The sequence below is a fragment of the Canis lupus genome, chromosome 17 (genome assembly GCF_048164855.1).
Source record: "Canis lupus baileyi chromosome 17, mCanLup2.hap1, whole genome shotgun sequence".
In the NCBI taxonomy this organism is placed as follows: domain Eukaryota; kingdom Metazoa; phylum Chordata; class Mammalia; order Carnivora; family Canidae; genus Canis; species Canis lupus.
The window spans coordinates 15349729-15375196 of record NC_132854.1 but is presented as its reverse complement, the minus strand read 5'-3'; the positions used below and the strand labels follow the sequence as shown (position 1 = coordinate 15375196).

The window sequence follows — 25468 nt, the reverse complement described above, 5'->3', positions numbered from 1 at the left end:
CAGTAGCAAGGGTATCTTTTTTTTTTTTTTTTTAAAGATTTTATTCATTTATATGAGAGGGAGAGGGGCAGAGAAGGAAACTGAGCAGGGAGCCTGAGGTGGGGCTCAATCCCTGGACCTTGGGATCATGATTTAGGCTGAAGGCAGATACTTAACCAATTGAGCCACCCAGGCACTCCCACAAGGGCATCTTTACAAGCCTAATTGGGTGACACAATCTTGGACATATTTGTCCTATAGACATAGCTTCCAATCCTGGTTATCCTCCCTTCTGGACATTCTGTGGACTATTCAACAGCCTTTCATCTGTGTTTTTGTGTTTGTTTTTCCTTATGTTAGTGGTTGGATTCTGTGCTAACTCTGAACCTGATCATCAGTCCCTTTCTGGGGGCTACATCAGACCTTGATGTGAAAAAGACCATGTGGGACTTAGATGTGTAAGTAGAGAAGGTCAGTTCAGTGATGCAGTTTTACAGCTTAATTGTCCAGGAAACCCTCAGTTTGAACTTGAACTTTCTTGCTGGGATAACACAAAGCTCAACTCAGATGCTTCAATTCTGCTTTCATGGGAATTTTGCTTTAAATTCTGCAAAGAGGGCAGCCTGGATGGCTCAGCGGTTTAGCGCCGCCTTCAGCCCAGGGCGTGATCCTGGAGACCCGAGATCGAGTCCCGCGTCAGGCTCCCTGAGCGGAGCCCGCTTCTCCCTCTGCCTGTGTCTCTGCCCCTGCCCCCTCTCTCTCTGTGTGTCTCATGAATAAATAAATAAAATCTTAAAAAAAAAATTCTTGCAAAGGAAGGAGAAGCTGGGTACACTGAGCCTTACAACTTTGTGGTTTGTAATGTCTCTCTCTTCGTGGTAGCCTCAGGGGATCTCTCCTGGAAGGCAGGAGGAAGTTCTATACTGAAAAAAAAAAGTTCCACAATGGCCAAAGACAAGCTTTTCCTATTTCATAATAAAGCTGTGTTCCAGTTATCACATTGGTTGCTCAGCAAAGATGTTGCACTGTCCTACATATGGGTTATCTGGGGATGTGATGAATCTTTATTTGTCAGTGTTAGGATGCATTTGAGGAATATGTCACAGTATATGCAGACAGAAGATAACGTACTCCCACTAGAAGAGGATAGAGGTCTCTACTGACCACTGCCACTCATACCTGAGGATTACAGCCTGTAGTCTTGACTTGGCATCCTCAGGTGATCTCGACTAAACTTCATAAGAATATAAGGCAACCACATACCCATGAAGAAATACCCATGTGGAAAAGCCACATGAACCTTTAGAAGACTTAGGGCACATCTCTTTTTTTTTAAGAAGCCCGATGTGGGAAAAAAAAAAAAAAAAAAAAAAAAAAAGAAGCCCGATGTGGGACTCGATCCCAGGTCTCCAGGATCACACCCTGGACTAAAGGTGGCGGTAAACTGCTGAGCCACCCAGGCTGCCCAGACTTAGTGCATCTGAAAGACTTCAGGTGCCTAGCAAAGATTATGGGATGGACTATTGTTAAACAGACGAAGATGCCTGCATATGTTGTAGGAACAGTGTCACGGGTTCTGTAGATCGCTTCTCCTTCCACTGTAGCAATTTGAATTGGGTTCAAAATCCAGTTCAGGGGCACCTGGGTGGCTCAGTCAGTTAAGCGTCTGCCTTCAGCTCAGGTCATGATCCTAGGGTCCTGGGATTGAGCCCAGCATTGGGCTCCTTGTTCAGTGGGGAGACTGCTTCTCCCCTCTCTCCACCCCCTCCCCATTCATGCTGTCTTGCTGTCTCTCTGTCTCTCTCTCAGATAAATAAATAAAATCTTAAAAACAAACAAACAAAAAAGTCAGTTCATTCACCAGGAAGAGTAATTTCCAAACCAGATTTTAGCTAAAAACAGATTTTCACATACTATCTAAACATGGTTGCTGTGATACCCTCTGGATCACCCACTGACTGTCCCTTCCACTGAGGACATTCAAGAATTTACAGTTTAACGGGGCCATGCTGGGTAACTCTAGGATCACACCCTGAGCCAAAGGCAGACGCTCAACCGCTGAGCCACCCAGGCGTCCCTTCATTGACTATTCTTGCAAACTGCACTGTTTATGCCAGTGCCAGTGCCCTTCAAACTAAATCCTTAGGACTCCAGTCTCTCGTTCCTTTCTGCACTTTGTGCGGCTTCCTAGTGCTTCCATGCCAAGTGGTAAAGGAGGAAGGGCAACATGAAATCAAAGGCATTACGGGAACATGAAAATGACACATCACTCTGTTATGTGAAGGCGCCTTGCCTTCCAGGACTACAGAAAGCTCCAATGCTAGCCTTTCCCATGGTGCTCAAGAAGACAAGAGAGATTATACAGATGAGCGTATGCCACACAGATTAGACCACAGGCCCCGAAGACCTCAGAAGCTGTTTAAGGAAGCAGAAGATCCCATCAGAAACTGTTGAACGGGAAGAGGAATCCTCTAATAAAACAACACACACATAATAGGGAAGCCTTAAGAAGCTGCCAAACAGAGTTTAGCTCACAAAGGGCTTTAATGTCCACCTTGGCCCTGTGTGAGCTTGTAGACACAATACGGATGTTAGCCAGTTGTGTCATACCAGGCTGGAAGCAGAGGAACCAAACAAAAACAGAAGCTGCCTGGTAAATTTATTTATTCTAGAGTTTTCCTGTCGCACCTAGCAGCAAAAGTGGCAAAGCTCTGAAATTGCCATGGAAACCTAAATCAGCTTTACAAACGCTGGCCCCTGGCCTGATTTCTGGAGCTCAAGTAAACAAAAGTTTTCTTTATCAGATAAAGTTTCCAGATTCCTGTGCTAATAAGTACTATCAATCTTTGAAAGAGAGAGATAACTACAGAGACCAGAATTTTTATTTAATATGTTCTAAACAAAATCAGACATCCCGGGAGCAATAGTAAAACATTAATCAGTACTATTTTAATTTTTGGAGAGTTTTTAAGGACTCAATTGAAATAATGATTAAAGATAGATTAAAGCTCTTGGGGCATGTGGGTGGCTCAATTGGTTGACCATCTGACTCTTGGTTTTGGCTCAGGTCATGATCTCAGAGTCCTGGGATCAAACCTTGCATTGGGCTCTGCACAGAGTCTGCTGGAGATTATCTCCCTCTCTGTCTCTCTTTGCTCCTCCCCCTGCTCACATACTCTCTCTAAAATGAATAAATAAAAATCTTTAAAGATAGATTAAACTCTCTATCCTGTACGGCCCATGAACCAGCAGCAGTAACATTACCTGGGAGATGGTAAGAAATGCAGATTCTTAGGCACCAAACTAGACCTACAAAATCTGAACATTTTGGGACACCTGAGTGGCTTAGCCATTGAGCAGCTGTCTTTCACTTGGCTCGTGATCCCGGAGTCCCGGGATCGAGTCCCACATTGAGTTCCCTGCATGGAGCCTGCTTCTCCCTCTGCCTATGTTTCTGCCTCTCTCTCTGTGTCTCTCATGAATAAATAAATAAAATCATAAAAAAAAAGAAAAAAAAAGAATAGTCAACCAAGTTTTCCTCCACATGAGAGAGATTAAAACCCAGGATGGGCAGCCCGGGTGGCTCAGCAATTTAGCACTGCCTTCGGCCTGGGGCTGATCCTGGAGAACCAGGATCCAGTCCCACATCGGGCTCCCTGCATGGAGCCTTCTCTCCCTCTGCCTGTGTCTCTGCCTCTCTCTCTCTCTCTCTCTCTCTCTGTCTCATGAATAAATAAAATATTTTTTAAAATAAAATAAGATAAAATAAAACCCAGGATGGAGGAAAAGCAAAGGCTTGGGAACTAGAGGCAGAGTTGAAGATCCCTGTCACCAACTGTCACCACCTCCAAACTTCCATGGAGAGGGCAGGGAGAGGGGGTGGACACGATGAAACCCCTTCAAGTATGGCTCAAGCCTTGCCTCATGATAGGAGCTGGGTGAGATGCCAGCTTTGCAGAGGAGATTTCCATGCTATCAGTGTGTGCTATGAATGATTCATCTCCACCCTGGAGTCTGAAAAGTCAGAGGAGGCAGCAGGCTTATAGGGATCTGTGAGCCAGGATAAGACAGCAAGGGAGAAGATGAAGCGTGAATTGTCCACCTTAGGAGTGGATGGGGACCCCAGTTACATCTTTTCTTTGAAGCCTCATATCAGAGGGATGCCTGGGTAGCTCAGCAGTCGAGCATCTGCCTTTGGTTCAGGTTGTGATCCCAGGGTCCCGGGATCAAGTCCCACATCGGGCTCCCCACAGAGAGCCTGCTTCTCCCTCTGCCTATGTCTCTGCCTCTCTCTCTGTGTCTCTCATGAATAAATAAATAAAATTTTCCAAAAAAAAAAAAAAAAAACCAGAGAAATCTTACAGCAGACTTGATTTTAAAAACAAAATAAATTGTATTTTATTTTATTTTTAGAAAGGGAGAGAGGCAGGAGGAGGGGAGGAACAGAGGGAGAGTGAGAGAGAGAATCTTTTTTTTTTTTTTTTTTTAAATTTTTTTTTAACTTTTATTTATTTATGATAGTCACAGAGAGAGAGAGAGAGGCAGAGACACAGGCAGAGGGAGAAGCAGGCTCCATGCACTGGGAGCCCGACGTGGGATTCGATCCCGGGTCTCCAGGATCGTGCCCCGGGCCAAAGGCAGGCGCCAAACCGCTGCGCCACCCAGGGATCCCTGAGAGAGAGAATCTTAAGCAGGCTCTACACCCAGCGCAGAGCCCAAGGAGGGGCTTGATCTTACAAGCCTGAGATCATGACCTGAGCTGAAATCAAGAGTCAGACTCTTAACCGACTGAGCCACCCAGGTACCCCATGACCCAAAACAAACTTTAAAATGCACCTGCCCAGGGATCCCTGGGTGGCTCAGTGGTTTATCGCCTGCCTTTGTCCCGGGGCCTGATCCTGGAGACCTGGGATCCAGTCCTGCGTCGGGCTCCCTGCATGGAGCCTGCTTCTCCCTCTGCCTATGTCTTTGTCTCTGTCTCTCTCTCTATGTCTATTATGAATAAATAAATAAATAAAATCTTTTTTTTTTAATAAATAAAATCTTTAAAAAAAAATGCACCTGCCCGGGACACCTGGGTGGCTCAGGGCGTGATCCCGGGATCCAGGATGGAGTCCCATATAGGGCTCCTTGCAGGGAGCCTGCTTCTCCCTCTGCCTGTGTCTCTGCCTCTCTCTCTCTGCCTCTCTCTCTCTGTCTCTCATGACTAAATAAATAAAATCTTTAAAAATAAAATAAAATGTACCTTCCCTGGAAAGCTAACACAAGACTTTGTAAATTTAAAAAATAAAATATTTTGTTTACTTATTTGACAGAGAGAGTGTGCAGGAGCACAAGAAGGGGGAAGGGCAGAAGGAGAAGGAAAGCAGGCTCCTCGCTGAGCAGGAAACCCGATGTGGGGCTCCATCCTAGGACCTCAGGATCATGACCTAAGCCAAAGGGAGATACTTAACTGGGGGTCAGGTGCCCCAAGGATTTTTGAAGGAAATCCATCATCCTAGAGAACCATACTCACACTAGACTGGGAAGCCACCAACACCAGAGCATTTTCTCGTTCAGACACCCCTATGCTACTGACCTGCGGGCATGAAGAACATCCCAGCACCCTAGACTGAGTGGTTTACACTTGAGACTTGCACTACTAGCTAAGGGAGTAGAAACTGATGTAGGTGACGATGAGGTGTCTCTATTAGGGTGGTTTCCCAAAGACGATGGGCAAAGAGTCACATGAAAAGAGTTGAAGAAGGGTCCTCAATAAAAAAACAAGGGTAGGGCCACCTGGGTGGCTCAGTGGTTGAGCATCTGCCTTTGGCTCAGGGCGTGATCCCCAGGTCCTGGAATGGAGTCCCACATCGGGGTCCCCTGCATGGAGCCTGCTTCTCCTTCTGCCTGTGTCTCTGTCTCTCTCTCTGTGTCTCTCATGAATGAATAAAACAAATCTTAAAAAAAAACAAAACCAACAAGGGTAAGGGGGTCAATGTTGGCATGGGGAGTATCCACCAAAGGACCTTTTGCGAGGGGCCAAATTAAGGGATTTCCATTTCCTCCTCTGGGAAAAAAAAAGTTGTCAAAAACTTGAGCACTGAAATACTCTTTTCAATTTATTCCAACTTCCAGTTAACTAAATGAGAAGGTCCCTGCCCCATACAATGTTGCATTTTTAGGGAGGCGAAGAGCACAAAATGGGAAGGGAGAAGCCATCTCCCCCCTCTACTCACTGACCTGCTGGTATGAGAGTATCAATCTTTCAAGCAGACAGTGACTCAGAAACTCCAGTGTTGTCCAAGAGAGCAGGGAGGTGGAGGGAATATTCCACACAATATCAGGGAGCTGTCTTTCATGCATAACTCAAGAATTCCAGTAAGAATGAATCAACTGTCCATTACTACATAGCAAATACCCCAAGACATTGGTGGTTACTTAGGGGTACCTGGGTGACTCAGTTGGTTGAGCTTCCAGCTCTTGATTTCAGCTCAGGTCATGATCTCCGGGTCATGAGATCGAGCCCTGCCTCAGATTCCATGCTCAACAGGAGCCTGCCTGACTTTCTGTCTCCTCTTCCTCTACCCTCCTCCCCACCCATGCATGCGAGTGCTCTCTCTCTCTCTCAAAAAATAAAATAAGATAAAATAAAACAAATACAATAAAATAATAACTTGTTTGTTAGTTTAGTACAATTGTGATGGTTGATGAGGCAGTTTTGTTGCTGCCTCACTTGGGCTCCCCCATCTGCCTGCACCCAGCGGGCGCTGGGGGGTGACCAAGATGGCCTCCCTCACCTTGTAGCCTGAGGGGCCAGGATGGTTGGAAGAGCTGGATGGCCAGGTTCCTCTCTCCACATGGACTTTGATCTCAGGCTGCTTTATAGCATGGTGCTCAGGGAGGGATTAAGCTCAGATCTTCTAAAGGATTAGAAGGAGATAATAAGTAAAAGGGGGAGAGTCTCGTAAGAGGGAGGGAAATGATTTATAAGAGAGAAGAACATGTGGAAGACCCTGTGAGGTAGGAGGAAGTATTACACTTTCTAGGAAAAAAAAAAAGGGATAAAGTCCGTTTCGGAGAATGGGTGCCAGATTCAAGAAGGTAAGGATTTTATTTTTTAATCTTCATGATAAGAGCAGTGGGATGGGATGCCTGGGTGGCTCAGTGGTTGAGCGTCTGCCTTTGGCCTAGGGTGTGATCCTGGAGACCCGTGATTGAGTCCCACGTTGGGCTCCCTGCATGGAGCCTGCTTCTCCCTCTGCCTGTGTCTCTGCCTCTCTCTTTCTCTCTCTGTGTCTCTCATGAATAAATAAATAAAATCTTTTTTAAAAAGCCTATGGCTCTTTTTGAAAAAAAAAAAAAAAAGCAGTGGAAAACCACTGAGAGGTTTTAAGTACGATCTAATTTGCTTTTTTTTTTTTTAAGATTTTATTTATTTATTTGCACACCTCACCAATGAGTGCTGCAATTATCTCAGGTCTAGCCATCAACCCACCTTTCTGCAAGGTGGGTTGTTCTTTTTTATTACTAGTGCCCTCCTTCTACTTGGTTTTTACACAAAATGATTCTCTAGCCTTTGCCTCCCTGCAAGGAAGTATTATGAGAGGTTGTGAGTTCCCAACCCTAAAACACTTGGAATTCATCCAATAAAAGATCCTGGCCATATTTCTCCACCTGGAGAGTGGTTTTCTGTAAGAGAGGAAAGGTTGTGCTTTCTACTCCTATGAAGGAAAAAATAGAAACCAAAATCCCTTTCAGATCAAATTTGTTCTTGAGTCAAAGGCACCTCCTGAGCCTCTACCCAAGTCCAATGAAAAGGCTTTGTTAGATTATCTAAAGCTATCAGAGTTCATAAAGGTCATCATCTCATTCATGCTGGGTTTGAGAAGTGTGTCTTTTCTTTGCTTCTGACAAGGAGGGAAAATTGAATGCAAGATGTTCATTGCGCTTCTACCCTACTCTCATTCAGTAGTCTGTTGTGTAGGCGCTATTCAACAATGGGAGTGATATCATTAAATTCATGGTAGTGCAATCACATCAAAATGTAGGGAACAATATGAAAAACTGATAACCAATTTCTTCTCTGCAGGGTCAGAAAGCCAGCACCTTTTCATTGACCTCTGATTTCTCTTCTGGACAAAGGTGACCATGAAGCATCACCACCAGCAAACCAGCCAGCTGGGACACAGTCCCCCCAATTCTCTCTGAGACGTGAGCAGGACTCTTTTTAATAGTAAATTCCCACTAATAAGTGTGGAAAGGACACTAGAAGCTAGAAAATCACCACATGGCAAATCACAGTAGTAATCGTTGCAGGCAAAAACAATTGCTAAAATTAGTAGGCACAATTATGATCAGAAACAGGATATTTGCACAGCCTCAAAGTATATCTCCACAAGACCCTTACTGAGTTCAATGGGAAAATAGTAAATTTATAGTGGAGAATGCTGTGATCAAGTTGATATCATCAGTATTGAAACATATCCAGATCATCCTAAATCATCCTAAATGTATCTATATCTCCCAATACGATTCCAACTTGACCGGCCCAGGGGGCCATGGGGAGGGGTGCCCAGATAACACAGTGCTCTGGGCTGAGATTGGAGTCTGAATGAGTGGGCTCAGGAAAGTAGACTGCCCTCCCCTGTGTGGGTAAGCCTCACTCAATCATTTAAGTGCCTGAATAGAAAAAAAGACAGGAAGAAGGAATTTACCCCCTTCCCCTTGCCTCACCCCTTGAGGTGGACAGCTCAACTCATCCTCTCCTGCCCTCAGACTGAGATTTGTGCCATTGGCTCCCTGGTTCTCGGGTCTTCAGACTTGGACTGAATCACACCCTTTCCTGGGTCTCCAGCTTGCAGAAGGCGGATGGTGGGGCTTCCCAGCCTCCATAATCCTGTAAGACAATTCCTCATAACAAACGTCCTTTTATATATGTGTCCATATCCTATTGGTTCTGCTTCTCTGGAAAACGCTAACTAACACATACAATAGATGAGAAGGACACAACACATTTCTGTAGCATTCTCGCTGAAAATGCATAGTCTGGATTTAATCACAAGAAGACATTTGAGGGATGCCTGGGTGGCTCAGCGGTTGAGCGCTTGCTTGCCTTTGACTCAGGGCGTGATCCCGCAGTCCCAGGGTCGAGTCCCATATTGGGCTCCCTGCATGGGGCCTGCTTCTCCTTCAGCCTGTGTCTCTGCCTCTCTCTCTTTAAAAACAACAACAAAAAAGAAACTAATTGATGGCAAAAAAAAAAAAAAAAAAAAAGTAATACAGACAAGTTATGTGAACTGTTCTTTTTTTTTTTTTTTAAGATTTTATTTATTTATTCATGAAAGACACACAGAGAGAGAGAGGCAGAGACACAGGCCGAGGGAGGATCAGGCTCCATGCAGGGAGCCTGACGCAGGACACGATCTTGGGTCTCGAGGATCACAGCCTGGGCTGAAGGCGGCACTAACCCTCTGAGCTACCCGGGCTGCCCCAGGTGAACTGTTCTTATGTTCTTGTTTGCTCATATATGTTTGCCTAATAAATGACCCTACCTGTGGCAGGATTCCATCTGAAATCCGCAGGCATTAAAATTTAGTAACAGGGTTGTAGAGAATGGTTAACCTTCCTCCGCATCTTAATTTCTGGCAGTTGTACAATCAAATAGAATCAGAAATTCCAGGAAAGAAGGCACTCCAGCAAAATCTACTTTGTGTTTCTCTTTGGAAATCCAAAGGTTAGGATGACTTAGCAAAAACATTTTGATAAACAGAAGTTGTTTTTTTTTTTTTCCCTTAGTAACAGTGACCAGGATTTATTGATTTATAGTGCGTTCGTAGATTTCAGCCACTTGGCGGCCTATGGTTCTGTGACACTAAGCTCATTCACAATATTCTGCAACCGTCACCACCATCCGTCTCCAGAGCTTCTTCATCTCCCCAAACTGGAACTCTGTATCCATTAAACACTAACTCCTATTCTCTGCCCCCAACCCTCTGGCAACTACCCTTCTTCCATCTGTGATATGTCCCCTCAGGAGTCTGAATAGTAGCACGTGGGGTCCTTCTTTCAAATTTTTAGCTCTGGTCATCCCACTTCTTTCATTTTGTTCCCTCAGCCCAAGGGAATTTAATTTGCTTCCTGCAGTTCCTAATCTCGGGCTTACCTGGGTATCTCCGTTTCGCCTTTAGATTTTCAATGCCTAGGTTGTTAATTCTCTGTATTAAGTCCCTCTGTTTAAAATAGAAGCATGGTTTCTGTTTTCCCAACTAGGTCCTGACTTCTACAAACCCAGGACTTTTCTCTTAGCAGAGAGAGGAGAGAGAGGGAGGCAAGGAGGATGGGAAAGAGAGATTTAACTAGAACCACTGAATACCCCCCTCCACTCCACCCTGAACCTGGCAGAAACAAAACCACTAGGTAGGAGGCACCTGGGTGGCTCAGCTGGTTAATTGCCCGGCTCTTATGATCTCAGGGTTGTGAGATCGAGCCCCAGGTCAGGCTTAGTGTGGAGCCTGCTTGAAATTCTCTCTCCTGTTCCCCTCCCCTTCTCCCCCAGCCCCCTGCACATATGCTTGCTCTCTCTCTCTGTCAAAAAAAACAAGCAAACCATTAGATAGAAAGCTGTTACAAATCACGACACATGGAGCTCCCACAGAGAAAGCAACCTTCATTGAGGACCATGAGAATTTGAAAAACTTCAATTAGCAGATTCAATAGCAATTTAGGCATAGCTGAAAAACAGATTAGTAACTTGGAAGAGACATCTGAAGCCATCCAGACCAGGACACAAAGAAATGAAGAGAGGAGTTTACGAAAGCATGATTAAGAGGAATGGTGGAGGGGCGTGTGGCTGGCTCAGTGGGTAGAAATGTGACTCTTGATCCCAGGGTCTTGAGTTCAAGCCCCATGCAGGACACACAGTGTACTTAAGGAAAAAGAGAAAGGGAAAGAAATGGTGGCTAAAAAGTATGAAATGTGAGGAGAAGTAAGGAAGAATGCAGGTAAAGGAGGAATTTTTTTAATAGAAATTGGCTGAGAATGGCCCAGAATTGAAGAAAAGTAGCAGCTTCCAATTCAAATAGAATAAAAACTGACAATGGAATATGGTAAGTATAATGTTTTCTACTTATCATTCATGTAATAGGTGCATTATATAATTACATTTATCAATCATCCAAAAGATTTTCAGATTGGATAAGAAACACTATCTAAGTCTATGCTACTTATGAGAAATCCACCCCAAACATAACTAAATCAAAAGGTTGGGTTGTTTTTTGTTTTTTGTTTTTTTGTTTTTTTTCAAGATTTTATTTATTTATTCATGAGAGACACAGAGAGGTAGAGACACAGGCAGAGGGAACCCGATGCAGGACTTGATCCCAGGACCCAGGGATCACAACTTGAGCAAAAGGCAGATGCTCAACCCCTGAGCCACCCAGACATGCTTAAATTAAAGATTTAAAATAAAGGAAAATGATATATCAAGAAATCATTCCCTCCAATAAAGCTGAGATAGCAAAATGAAACTTTACAGACTAAATGTTTGTGTCCTTCCCAAATTCATATATTCAAGCCCTGAACAAGGCCTTGTGTGATTGTTTGGAGGTGGGATCTTGGCAGTGGCTTAGAGCTAAATGATACCCTAAGAGAGGCCCTAGATCCCATAAGATTCATGTTTAAGAAGAGGAAGAGAGACTGGAGCTCTCTCCTGTTCTCTGTGAGCACACACCAGGAGAGGCCATGGAAACACACAGCAAGAAGGCAACCATTTGCAAGAAAAGATGATTCACCAGAACCCAACCATGCTGATCTCAGACATCCAGCCTCCAAAACTGAGAAAATACATTCCTGTTGTTGAAGCTCCACATCTATTCTATGGTATTTTGCTGTGGCAGCCCAAGCTAATGCACCACCAGAAGATAAAAGGATAAAGAGAATCAGTATTGCACGATTTTTTTCAAATCTCAGAAAGTTACAACAGTTCTGAATTTGTACACATCTAATGATTTGCATCAATATATAAATCAAAAAAATATATATACATATATAAATCAAAAGGGGGAAGCCCAGGTGGCTCAGCAGTTTAGTGCTGCCTTCAGTCCAGGGCCTGATCCTGGAGACCTGAAGTCGAGTCCCACATCGGGCTCCCTGCATGGAGCCTGCTTCTCCCTCTGCCTGTGTCTCTGCGTCTCTCTCTGTCTCTGTCTCTCATGAATAAATAAATAAAAATCTAAAAAATAAATCAAAATAAATAAAAGGGTGCCTGGGTGGCTCAGTTGGTTAAGCGTCTGTCTTCAGCTCAGGTCATGATCCCAGGGTTAGAGTCCCATGGGACTCGAGTCCCATGTCAGAAGTCCCTGCTCATCAGGGAGGCTGCTTCTCCCTCTGCTGTGTCTCTGCCTCCCTCCCCCTGCCCTCTGCCTCTCATGAATAAATAAATAAAATCTTAAAAAAAAAAAAAAAGAAACTCAAGATCAGACACAAAATGAGGGATGCCTGGGTGGCTCAGTGGTTGGGCATCTGTCTTTGGCTCAGGTGGTGATTCCGGGGTCCTGGGATCAAGTCCCGCATCATCAGGCTTCCTGCATGGAGCCTGCTTCTCCTTCTGCATATGCCTCTACCTCTCTCTCTGTGTCTGTCATGAAGAAATAAATAAAATAAAATAACACAAAATGAACATGGATATAAAATTATTAAGCTTGATCTAATAGATATGTAGAACTCTGTGCCCATCAAACAGATAATTATTAAGTATATGAAACATTTTAATGAACTTATTAATTATTTTAAAATATTTTATTTATTCATTCATGAGAGACACACACAGAGAGAGAGAGAGAGAGGCAGAGACACAGGCAGAGGGAGAAGCAGGCTCCGTTCCATGCAGGGAGCCTGAAGTGGGACTCGATCCCCGGTCTCCAGGATCAGGCCGTGGGCTGAAGGTGCCGCTAAACTGCTGAGCCACCTGGGTTGCCCAAATTTATTAATTTTTTAATGGGATCCCTATTTTGTTTAGCTTTTTGTATTTTCCAAGAAAATCTTTTTTTTTTTTTTTTTAAGATTTATTTATTTATTCATGAGAGACACAGCAAGAGAGAGGCAGAGACATAGGCAGAGAGAGAAGTAGGCTCCATCCAGGGAGCCCGATGTGGGACTCGATCCCGGGACTCCAGGATCATGCCCTGAGCCAAAGGCAGATGCTCAACCGCTGAGCCACCCAGGCATCCCAAGAGAGAGAGTATTACAATGAACCTCCATGAGATAAATTTTAGCAATTACTAACATTTTGTCTATCTTGTTTCACTAAACTCCACTTTTGCTGGGGGTGCCTCCAGCATCTACACAACTCACAGACATTCCAGTATGCATTGTTAACAGATAAAGACTTTTTTTTTTAAGATTTTATTTATCCATTCATGAAAGACACAGGCAGAGGGGGAAGCAGGCTCCATTCAGGGAGCCCAACATGGGACTCGATTCCAGGACTCCAGGATCCTGCCCTGAGCCAAAGGCAGATGCTCAACCACTGAGCCACTCAGGCATCCCACAAGCCATCAGTTTAATAACACACTTTGGAATTTTACATGATGGGGGTTTATAGAATCATTCATTTCTTCCTTTGAAATGCTAGATCAATAGCTTCCATCTTATCTTGACACCACTCCTTTTCTTTTGTCATTATTACTCAATAACCTAATCAGATTGCTTATCACCCAACATCTAAAGTTAGAAATGAACAATAATTATTTTAAGAGGTTTTTTTTAAGAGTTTTTTAAGTTGATTTAAACAATCTTTATACCCAACATGGGGCTCAACACATGACTCCAAGATCAAGAGCTGTATACTCTACCAACTGAGCCAGCCAGGTACTCCTAGAAATTAAAAATAATTTTGAAGAGAGGTATGAACATACCAAGGCCTGCGGTGGTTGGAGGATGCTACCAAATGGAGGTTGTAGGCCACCAAAGGCAATTGTCACAATTGTAGGGGCCCTGGTTCTGGTGAAAATGCTACCGTGTTTGCCTTTGCTGTATGGTACGTACCTAACTTTAAAAGCTGAGAGAGGAATTCCTGGGTGGCTCAGCAGTTTGGCCCCTGTCTTCAGCCCAGGGCGTGATCCTGGAGTCCGGGGATCAAGTCCCATGTCGGGCTCCCTGCATGGAGCCTGCTTCTCCCTCTGCCTGTGTCTCTGCCTTTCTCTGTGTGTCTCTCATGAATAAATAAATAAAATCTTTTTTTTTTTTTTATTATTTATGATAGTCACAGAGAGAGAGAGAGAGAGAGGGAGAGACACAGGCAGAGGGAGAAGCAGGCTCCATGCACTGGGAGCCCGACATGGGATTCGATCCCGGGTCTCCAGGATCGCGCCCTGGGCCAAAGGCAGGCGCCAAACCGCTGCGCCACCCAGGGATCCCTAAATAAAATCTTAAAAAAAAAAAAAAGGGTGAGAGATATAACAAATCAATACCTCAGACCCTCATGCCATTTCCATCCTCACCCCACCTCTTTACCCTTGTAAGTAAAGCCACCCGAATATCAAGGGATATACTTTATTTTTTTTTTAAAGATTGCATTTATTCATGAGAGAGAGAGAGAGAGAGAGGCAGAGACACAGACAGAGGGAGAAGCCTGGGCCGAAGGCAGGCTCCCAACCGCAGAGCCACCCAGGGATCCCCTCAAGGGATATACTTTATTTATTTATTTTTTTTCAAGGGATATACTTTAAACAACATATAAGTTGGCTTAAGAAAGACTTCAGCTCTGGGGCTCCTGGCTGGTTCAGCTGGTGGAGCACATGACTCTTGATCTCAGGGTTGTGAGTTTCAGCCCCATGCTGGACATAGAGATTATTTATTTATTTTTTTTTTAAATTTTTTTTTTTCATTTATTTATGATAGTCACACAGAGAGAGAGAGAGAGGCAGAGACACAGGCAGAGGGAGAAGCAGGCTCCATGCACCAGGAGCCTGACGTGGGATTCGATCCCGGGTCTCCAGGATCACGCCCTGAGCCAAAGGCAGGCGCTAAACCGCTGCGCCACCCAGGGATCCCGACATAGAGATTATTTAAAAATAAAATTGAGGGGCAGCCCGGGTGGCTCAGCGGTTTAGCGCTGCCTTCAGCCCAGGGCCTGATCCTGGAGACCCGGGATCGAGTCCCACGTTCGGGCTCCCTGTGTGGGGCCTGCTTCTCCCTCTGCCTGTGTCTCTGCCTCTCTTTCTCTGTGTCTCTCATGAATAAGTAAATAAAATCTTTCCAAAACATAAAAATAAAATTGAAAGAAAGAAATATTTCAGCTCTGAGACAGAACTCTGGGAGACCTGAATGTATTTGAGGGGAAAGTCCAAGGGCAGACAGGAATAGAAGGTTAAGGTGATTTGGTGCAGGGCAGGGGGATGACTGGCTTGGGATCCAGAGGACACTCATTCAGTCTCGTCATAATCTTCCCTATCAGTCATGAGGTCACCCAAACTCAAGAGGCTCATTATGTAGACACAGCAAGCTTTCTCTTGACCTCAGTCCTTGTTTTTCTGGGGAAGAGAGCGAAGAACTCGCTGTGTCCCTGTTGGGAGATTGTGCTCCTAAGTACAGGTGCACTGATGCATCCCAGAGGCCAGGCAGGCATGTGCAGGGAGAGTGCCTTCTCTCCATTCTAGGCCCCAGAGGCATTTTGCTGCAGCTACCCGCAGTGTTTTTGACAGGTTGCCCTGTGACCTTCAGGGCAAGTTCTAATTGATCTGATCCACTTCCTCAGGGCGCTCCCTTGCCTAATCTGAGTTCTTCGAGAGATGTCCCTATATCTTGCCAAACTTTGCGGGAGCCAACTTGGGCAAAGGCCAAAGGGACTTCAATTAATCCCATCCTTTCCATGTTCTGGTTATCATTGAAATCAAGACCTTCTCGCATAGGGATATTGAAAGCTTTCTTATTATGAATGAAAACAGATAGGGCTTGTTAACAACATCAGTTCTTAATTACTTGTTCTTTGTTGTATGGTTTGGCAAGCTTTCCTGATGTAAAAGAGAAGAAAAAAGGATGTCTTTGGAAAAAAAAAAAAAAAAAGCTCTAGTGCACAGAAGAGTTTCTTTAACATACATTTGGTGTTGAATCCTGGTCTGCAGGTGCATCAAATCAGCTTTATGGGTCTCCTAGTGTCAAACTGGGTAAACTCAGGACTGGGCACTACCAGGACACAGAAGTGACCTGTGTGGACAGAAGGGGGCCTACAGCTTGTGTTTTGCTGCTGTTTGGTATTTTCCTCACCATGTATAAACTGTCCTAGCCCAGCTTCCTGGAGAGGCTCTACAGATTGATTTCTTTCTTTCTTTCTTTTTCAACTGTGGTAAAATATATGTAACATAAAATTTACCATGTTGACCATTTCTAAGCGTCCAGTTCATTAATGTTAAGTACATTCACAGTGTTGCACAATCGATTCCCAGAATGCCTTTCATCTTGTGAACTGAACTACATATTCGAAATAACAACTCATACCCTGGCCCCCAGGCCCTGGGGACCACCCCTCTCCTTTCTGGCTCTGTGAATTTGACCACTCCGGGTACCTCATGGAGGTGGAATTCCACAGTATTTGTCCTTCTGTGTCTGCCTCATTTCACTCAGCAAATGTCCTCAAGGTCTACCTGTAGCATGAGCCTCTGCTGATTTTTCCATCATCCATTTGACTTTTGGGGGGCTTTCTCCTTGGCTTCACATTCTTACAGTTGTGCTAACAATAGATGACTTTGTTAATTGAAAAATTTATTCTTGGGACGCCTGGGTGGCTCAGTGGTTGAGCCTCTGCCTTTGGCTCAGGTCATGATCCCAGGGTCCTGAGATCGAGTGCCACACCGGCTCCCCACAGGGAGCCTGCTTCTCCTTCTGCCTATGTCTCTGCCTCTCTCTCTTTCTCTGTCTGTCTCTCATGAATAAATAAATAGAATCTTTCTTTTAAAAAGGAGAAAAGTTTATTCTTTTCAAGGTGGGAAGCAAGAGAATTGAAGATAAAAAGGTATATATGAAGTCTGAAAGCATTGTTGCAGCAGCAGAAATGGAATGGAGAGGGAGAGGCAAAGCAATAGAACTGGGGGTAACAGAAAGGGACACTGACCACCATGCCCCCAACAAAACTCTGAGAGGAGAATCTTCTTGGTCACTTGTCCTGCCTCTAAGTAAATAAATGGCATTTAAAGTTTTTTATTTTTAAAATATTTTATTTTTAAGTAATCTCTATATCCCATGTGAGACTTAAGCCCACAAGCCCGAGGTCGAGTTGCTCACTCTACCGCCTGAGCCGCCAGGCATCCCAAGAAATTATTATTATTATTATTTTTTTTTTTTTAAATTATTATTATTTTTAAAAGATTTTACTTATTCATTTATGAGAGACACAGAAGGAGAGGCAGAGACACAGCAGAGGGGAAGCAGGCCCCAAGCAGGAAGCCCAATGCGGTACTCGGTCCCAGGACCCAGAATCAGACCCGGAGCGAAAGGCAGACCCTCAACCACTGAGCCACCCCAGGCGTCCCAAGAAATTATAGTTTTATTTTATTTTATTTTTGTTTTTTTTAGAAATTATATTTTTAAATTGATCTGTTCAACCTATAATAAATCTGTACTATTGCCAATTACTACCTGTGTCATATGACAAAAACCTCCTATTTTTGCTGTTGATAAAGGGTTACAGACTCAAAAAAAAGGGGGGGGGGCCAAGTCCAGGGTGTCCAGCATTATATTAGGAAGGGCCATGCTCCAGGGGTGGCCACAACAAATCTTGATATTGGCCTTTTCTTATTTAGACTGACCCTTCATGTATTAATATGTTGGATGTTAAGATACAGGCTTTTATTGGCCTCTTATTATTATTATTTTTTAAAGATTTTATTTATTGGGCAGCCCGGTGGCTCGGCAGTTTAGTGCCGCCTTCAGCCCAGGGCGTGATCCTGGAGACTCGGGATCCAGTCCCACGTTGGGCTCCCTGCATGGAGCCTGCTTCTCCTTCTGCCTGTGTCTCTGCCTCTCTCTGTGTGCCTCTCATGAATAAATAAAAAAAGATTCTATTTATCTATTCATGAGAGGCAGAGAGAGAGAGGCAGAGGGCGAAGCAGGCTCGACACAGGGAGCCCAACGTGGGACTGGATCCTGCATCTCCAGGATCACGCCCTGGGCTGAAGGCAGCACTAAACCACTGAGCCACCCTATTGGCCTCTTAAATACAATGATGGATATTAGAAAGTTGCTGCTGCTTGGAGATGTTAAAGGCATCGGATACATATGGACCAGTGAAAACCGCTGGAGAACATTCCCCATACCTGTCTACCTGCCTTACCTGGGCACAGGAAAAGTAACCACAGAAGTCTCTAGCCTGCAGCTCTTTTTTTTTTTTTTTTTTTTTAAGATTTATTTATTTATTCATTCAGAGAGAGCGAAGAGAGAGGCAGAGACACAGGCAGAGGGAGAAGCAGGCTCCACGCAGGAAGCCCGATGTGGGACTCGATCCTGGGTCTCCAGGATCACACCCCAGGCACCGCTGCGCCACCGGGGCTGCCCTCTAGCCTGCAGCTCTTAAAGATGTGGCTTCCTATGTACAGCCATCCCAAAGAAAATCCACAGAACGTTGCCTTGGCAAAGCTGCCCAAGTGAATTTTTTGTAGAATTGGAATATGTAGGTTGGAATTCCTATGTATTGGTAAGCCTTTCCTAGTTCATGCTATGTTACAATTTCCGGACTTTCAGTTACAATGATCAAGGCTTGTGGTATCCTGGCTGTAGGCTGACCAGGGTTCTGCTCTTCCTTCCTTCCAAGCAGTCCTCGCTGGGATATACTGGGACAAAGAATGATGGTGGGAAAAAAAAAAAAAAAAAAAAAGAATGACGGTGGAACCAAGAGAAGGATCTTAAAACCTCTACATGGAAGCAACACATATGGCTTCCAGTCATCTTTCCTTGGCCAAAACAAACCATATGGCCAAGCCATCAGCTTGCTGGGCCAGTAGCAAGGAACAGACACAAAAATGCAACCTACTGATCCTACTAGGTCACAGAACAAGGATTGGATTGTGTTTGTAGAACTGGCGTGAACTATGTTGTGACCTCTTTGCTAGTAACTCTTTACCCAGTAAATATCTTTATCTTCATCCTAATTTTGTGTGGTGGGGGGTGGGGGTAGGGTAGTGGGGGTTGGGGTGGGGAGTCTGGCTAACCTTGATCTTTTTTTTTTTTTTTTTTTTTTTTTATGATAGTCACAGAGAGAGAGAGAGAGAGAGAGAGAGAGAGAGGCAGAGACACAGGCAGAGAGAGAAGCAGGCTCCATGCACCGGGAGCCCGACGGGGGATTCAATCCCGGGTCTCCAGGATCGCGCCCTGGGCCAAAGGCAGGCGCCAAACCGCTGCGGCACCCAGGGATCCCTAACCTTGATCTTGTGTAACGTCTTTCAGCTGCCTTTCCTGGCAAAAAGAACCTCAACTGTGCATAACCAAACCAGCTCAGGTCAGACCCTTCCCCAGGTTCTCTGACAGGCAGGAGCTCCGCAAATTCACCCAATATGAACCACCTCATTCCTTCCAGCCTTTTCAAAATTTGGCTTCTGTGCTTTTCTCCAATCTCTCTTCTGCATCATCAAATTCTTCCTTTTTACTGGATCATTCCCATCAGCACATAAACACACAGAATTTTCTCATCTTAAAAACGAAAATATGGACCTAGAGGGATAGTGCTAAGTGAAATAAATCAGACAGAGAAAGACAAATACTGTAGGGTCTCAGTTATATGTGGAATCTTAAAAAACCCCTAATCTCATAGATACAAAGAACAGGTTGGTGGTTGCCCAAGGCAGAGGGTGGGAGTGCGAGAAATGGTGAGGGGGTCAAAAGCTACCAACTTCCTGTATTGAGATAGGCAAATCCTGAGAATGTAAAGTAAGGCATAATGACTACGATTAATAACACCGTACTGGGGACGCCTGCGTGGCTCAGCGGTTGAGCGCTTGCCTTTGGCCCAGGGTGTGATCCTGGAGTCCTGGGATCGAGTCTCACATCAGTCTCCCTGCATGGAGCCTGCTTCTTCCTCTGCTTGTGTCTCTGCCTCTCTCAGTCTGTGTCTCTCATGAATAAATGAATAAGTATTTTTAAAAATACAGTGCTATATATTTGAAGGTTGCTAAGAGAGTAGATCTTAAAACTCTTACCTCTAGAAATAAATGTGTCACTGTGAGTGGTGGTGATGGAGGTTAATGAGACTTATTGTGGTGATCATTTTGCAATATATACACGTATCAAATAATTTTGTTGTCCACCTTCACTAATACAATTATATGTCAATTATATTTCAATTAATATACAAAACCAAACTTTTTTCTTTTTTTTTTTTTTAGATTTTATGTATTTGTTCATGAGAGACACAGAGAGAGGCAGAGACACAGGCAGGAGAAGCAGACTCCATGCAGGGAGCCCCATGCAGGGACTCGATCCCAGGACCCTAGGATCACACCCTAAGCCAAAGGCAGATGCTCAACCACTGAACCACCCAAGTGACCTTCAAAACAAACTCTTTTAAGCCCTCAGCACCTATGGTCATTGCCTTATATCTGCTGCTTTTTCCAGAAAAGCATTTTCAAAAAATTGTCTACCCTTAACTTTACTCCTTCAACATTGAGTCATTCACTGTCTTCACCTCCTTTTTTTTTTCTGTCTTCACCTCCTAAGGCCACACAGCCCAGGTTTGCAGAGCTCACCAGGGACCTCCATGTTCTAAATCCAGTAGATGGTTTTCCATCCTCCTATGTTGGCCTCTTCACGGCGCCAGATGCCATTCCCCACTGGGCTCATGGAAGCACTCTCTTCTCCACGTTTCCATGACAAGACCCTCTCCTAATTTTCCCTTATCTTTCTAGATTCCCTCTTCAGAAGGAAGCCCTGACATCTTTTCTGAGCTCTACGTGTTTATGTCCCACTGATCACTTATCTGCTCACTGGGACCCGGCAGAAATCATGTCAAGCTTCTTAGGTCCAAATCTGAGTCCTTGACTTCCCCCTCTAAAGCATTCTCTGCCTTTCTTCCTCATGGCACTGCATGGCACTTCCCCGTGCCCAATACCTGCTCCAGATCCGCTGTAATCAGTATAGATACTTTCTTTTCTCCCCTGCCTTTTCTAGTCCATTTCCAAGCCCCAAGGTTTCTACCTACAAACTATTTCTTGCCTCTCTGCCTCTCACTACCGCCTAATCTGGGCTGCTATCATTTTGTGCCCCCAGAATTACAACAGCATTCTCAAAAAGAGAAGACTTCTGCTTTGCTTCACCATTGTGAATTTTGAAAACCCCAAGAGATCTGTTTTGGCCAGAATTTGAAGAGCTTACAATGTCACTATTTTGAATTTGTGATTTGAAGGAAGAAAGGATTAAACACTGTGCTTTATTCAAAAACATTTTGAACACACACACACACACACAAAGACCTATAAACACAGCTGTGCATTAAAGGTGTAGTTTTCATTGGACTCACTCTTTAAGACGGGTATTCTGGGTGTGCTGGATTGGAAGGGAGAGGAAGTCGTTCTGGGCTTTCCCAGTGCTCTGGGGGCTCACTCCCACCCCAGCAGGTGTCTTGGGATTCTGGCTCCGGTATCCCCCAGGGTCTAAGTCAAACTAGAGAGTGGGGTTCTCATCATCTAACCGTCTGCCAGGTAACTCTCGAACAAAACCCAGAGTAGCCTCTAAGATGACGATGAAGTGTAGAAGGGGCATATGGGGCATATTCATTTTCTTTCTACACAAATGACTGCTGTTGTGCCCAAGATTGCGAATCCGAGAAACCACCAAGGAGCCGACACCAATGCAAGTACTCGAGGGTTTATTAACAAGCTCGAGCTTGGGTTCAACTATACCCGACACAGGGGAGCAGGGACTTGGACCCCGAGGTGGGTTCCAGCTGGGTTTTTATGGGCTGGTCTAGGGGACCTCCAGAAGGGGTGGAGGAATTTCTTAAGCTCTGTTCTCATCCTGATATGGGGCTTTCAAGGGCGTTAAGCTCTGTCCTCGTTCTGATATGGGACTTCCTGCCACAGGCGTTAAGCTGTGTTCTTATTCTGATATGGGGCTTTCAAGGGCATTCAGCTCTTATTCACAGGGGCCTGGGATGGCTGTACTTGTGCTAATGCTGAACTTGAGGTGGAATGGCCTTAATTTTCTTGGCCTCCACAACTGCAGTTTGTTTTTTTTTTGTTTTGCTTTTTATGTATGTATGTATGTATGTATGTTTATTTTTTGTAAAGATTTTTTATGAATTTATTTGAGAAGAACATGAGCTGGGGGGCGGGTAGGGAGAGGCAGAGGGAGAGGGAGAGGGAGAGGGAGAAGCAGACTCCCCACTGAGCAGGGAGCCTAATGTGAGGCAGGATCATAGGATCCTGAGATGATGACCCCAGGGAGCTGAAGGAGCCACCCAGGTGCCCTTGGTTTTTGTTTTGTGTGTGTGTTTTGTTTTATTTTATTTATTTATTTATTTATTTATTTATTTATTTATTTATTTGACACACAGAAAGAGAGAGCACAAGTAGGGAGGGAGCAGCAGGCAGAAGCACAGGGAGAAGCAGGTTCCCTGCCCAGCAGAGAGCTGGATGTGCAGCTGGATCCTAGGACCTAGGGATTACGCCCTGAGCCGAAGGCAGACGCTCAACCACTGAGCCTGCAGATGCCCTGGTGACTGCAATTTGATACTACTTTTCTTCTGCCTTCAGCAGACAAGACAGTGTGGAGCAGTCTAGTTGGTACTGTTGTATTTACAATTGAGTAAAAAAGCATCTTGATGTATAAAAATTGTTACTTCTTTATATTTGTAAACCGCACAAATGAAATCGTAGCTTTCATTCAAAATGAATGACATATTAGAATGTCAACCAAATGATAGCCAGGATTAGTTTTTCTTAGGAGTCTCTTTTTTTATGAGTCTCTATTTTTTATCATTCTTTTTTTTATTTTTTATTTATTTATGATAGTCACAGAGAGAGAGAGAGAGAGAGGCAGAGACACAGGCAGAGGGAGAAGCAGGCTCCATGCACCGGGAGCCCGATGTGGGACTCGATCCTGGGTCTCCAGGATCACGCCCTGGGCCAAAGGCAGGCGCCAAACCGCTGCACCACCCAGGGATCCCTATTTTTTATCATTCTTACAGCCTATGATACTATTCAATTGTTAATGGAAATTCAAGTATTTAAAAATTAATTTACTTTAAAATTTTTTAGTATATGTATTTTGTAAGATTTTATTTATTTATTCATGAGAGACACAGAGAGAGGGGCAGAGACATAGGCAGAGAGAGAAGCAGGCTTACCTTAGAAACCCTGAGGCTGGACTTGATCCCAGGACCCCGGGATCACTACCTGAACCAAAGGCAGATGCTCAACCACTGAGCCGTCCAGGTGCCCCCACAAATTAATTTTAAAATATGAAAGGGCAGTCTGCTCGCACCCTGCACACCCGCCCCCTCCCGTGCCAGGAACTCACTGGCAACATGCCCTACCGATGGCCAGCGCTGACCCCGGAGCAGGAGAAGGAGCTTTCTGACATCGCTCACGGCATCGTGGCTCCGCCAAGGGCGTCCTGGCTGCAGATGAGCCCACTGGGAGCATCGCCAAGCGGCTGCGGTCCATGGGCCTGAGAACCCGGAGGGGAGGCCGCGCTTCCACCCCCAGCTGCTGCTGACCGCCCACCACGGTGTAAACCCCTGCACTGGGGGCGTCAGCCTCTTCCACCAGACACTGTACCAGAAGACCGACGATGGGCGTCCCTTCCCCCAAGTTATCAAATCCAAGGTGGTGGTGTAGGCATCAAGGTGGCCAAAGGTGTGGTACCCCTGGCAGGAACAAATGGCGAGACAACCCCCCAAGGGCTGGACGGGCTGGCTGAGCGCTGTGCCCAGTACAAGAAGGACGGGGCTGGCTTTGCCAAGTGGCACCGGTGCCGAAAATCGGGGAGCACACCCCCTCAGCCCTTGCCATCATGGAAAATGCCAACGTTCTGGCCCATTATGCCAGCATCTGCCAGCAGAATGGCATCGTGCCCATTGTGGAGCCCGAGATCCTCCCGATGGGGACCGTGACCTGAAGCGCTGTCAGTATGTAACCGAGAAGGTGCTGGCTGCACCTTCTACAAGGCTCTGAGTGACCACCGCACTCAGATCTACCTGGAAGGCACTTTGCTGAAGCCCAATATGATAACCCCAGGCCACGCCTGCACCGTAAATATTCTCATGAGGAGATTGCCATGGCAACTGTCACAGCACTGCTCCACACAGTGGCACCCCCCTCCCACCCCCCACCCCCCAACCCCCACCCCCGTTCCTGGCATCACCTTTCTATCATGAGGCCAGAGTGAGGAGGAGGCATCCATCAACCTCAATGCCATCAACAAGTGCCTCCTGCTGAAGCCATGGGCCCTGACCTTCTCCAATGGCCGAGCCCTACAGGCTTCTGCCCTGAAGGCTTGGGGTGGAAAGAAGGAGAACCTGAAGGCTGCCCAGGAGCAGTATATCAAGCGAGCCCTGGCCAACAGCCTCGCCTGTCAAGGACAAGTACACCCCAAGTGGTCAGGCTGGGGCTGCAGCCAGCGAGTACCTCTTCATCTCTAACCATGCCTACTAAGCGGAGGTGTTCTAAGGCTGCCCCCTCAACACCCCAGCGCCCCCCCTCACTCTTGAAGAGAGGGCCTCACCTGGGGCTCCAGGCTGCTCTTTCCCATCACTTTAGCCTCCTGTGTGACATTGGTGTGTGGTGGTGTCTGTATATGCTAACTCCGTTGCTCTTTCCAGCCCACTGCCAATAAACAACTATTTAAGGGGGAAGCAAATATGAAAGGGATCTATAAAATGATCCACGCTGTGAAGCCAGTTGCTGTTTTGCTTTTCTACACATATGTAAAGAAAGGAAGAAATTAAAGAAGAAAAAGCAGTGTCATGCTGAGTAGGATTCATGAACTTCCTTTTCTTTGACCTTTTCCTTCCTCTTCATCCCAAATAAACAAATCGTTAAACCATTTAACCTGAACCAACCTCCCTCAAGCACAGACACACACACACACAGACACACACACACACACACACACACACACACTGTTCTCCTTAAGATGTGTTAGCCAGCGGTATTTTGGTTGGGGAGAGGAGAGCAAACCAGTCCCAGGCTTTGTGGGCAGTTTCTGGGGAATGAGCACTTTGCCCTGGCAGCCCTGGCATAACTTGTTCCTGCAGCACTGCGGACAGATGGGGAGAGACCTGGGAAGGGGGGATCCAGTGAGGGGGCTCAGATAAATCAGTTCAACAGATCACGCCTTCCATTTCCCCTTTCCACAGATGAGAAGTGTTAGAGATAATTGAGTTAAAGAGTCCTTCATGGAGCAGAATCCGATTCATGAGTCCAGAGAACAAACTAATGGTTGCTAGTGGGGAATGAGTCGGGGAATGGACACTATGGGAGAAGGGGAGGAGGAGAGACAGGCTTCCCGTTATGGAATGTGTGAG

The 25468-nt window shown here is 45.4% G+C and overlaps 1 long non-coding RNA gene and 1 pseudogene across 2 annotated transcripts in view; both read left to right on the top strand.

The window, feature by feature from the left end:
* The window catches only part of LOC140608311 (uncharacterized), a 31382-nt gene extending 8390 nt beyond the window's left edge, over positions 1–22992 (top strand). Inside the window, exons 2-3 of one of the 2 annotated variants that reach the window (XR_012010332.1) lie at positions 8051–8172; positions 22953–22992. This is a non-coding gene — a long non-coding RNA (uncharacterized lncRNA). Of the gene's footprint in view, positions 1–8050; positions 8173–8736; positions 8897–22952 lie in introns of those variants that run through there. The other variant, XR_012010331.1, reaches the window with a different exon arrangement.
* A 331-nt stretch (positions 22993–23323) lies between these two features.
* On the top strand, positions 23324–24958 carry LOC140608310 (fructose-bisphosphate aldolase A-like; annotated as a pseudogene).
* The last annotated feature ends 510 nt before the right edge of the window (positions 24959–25468 follow it).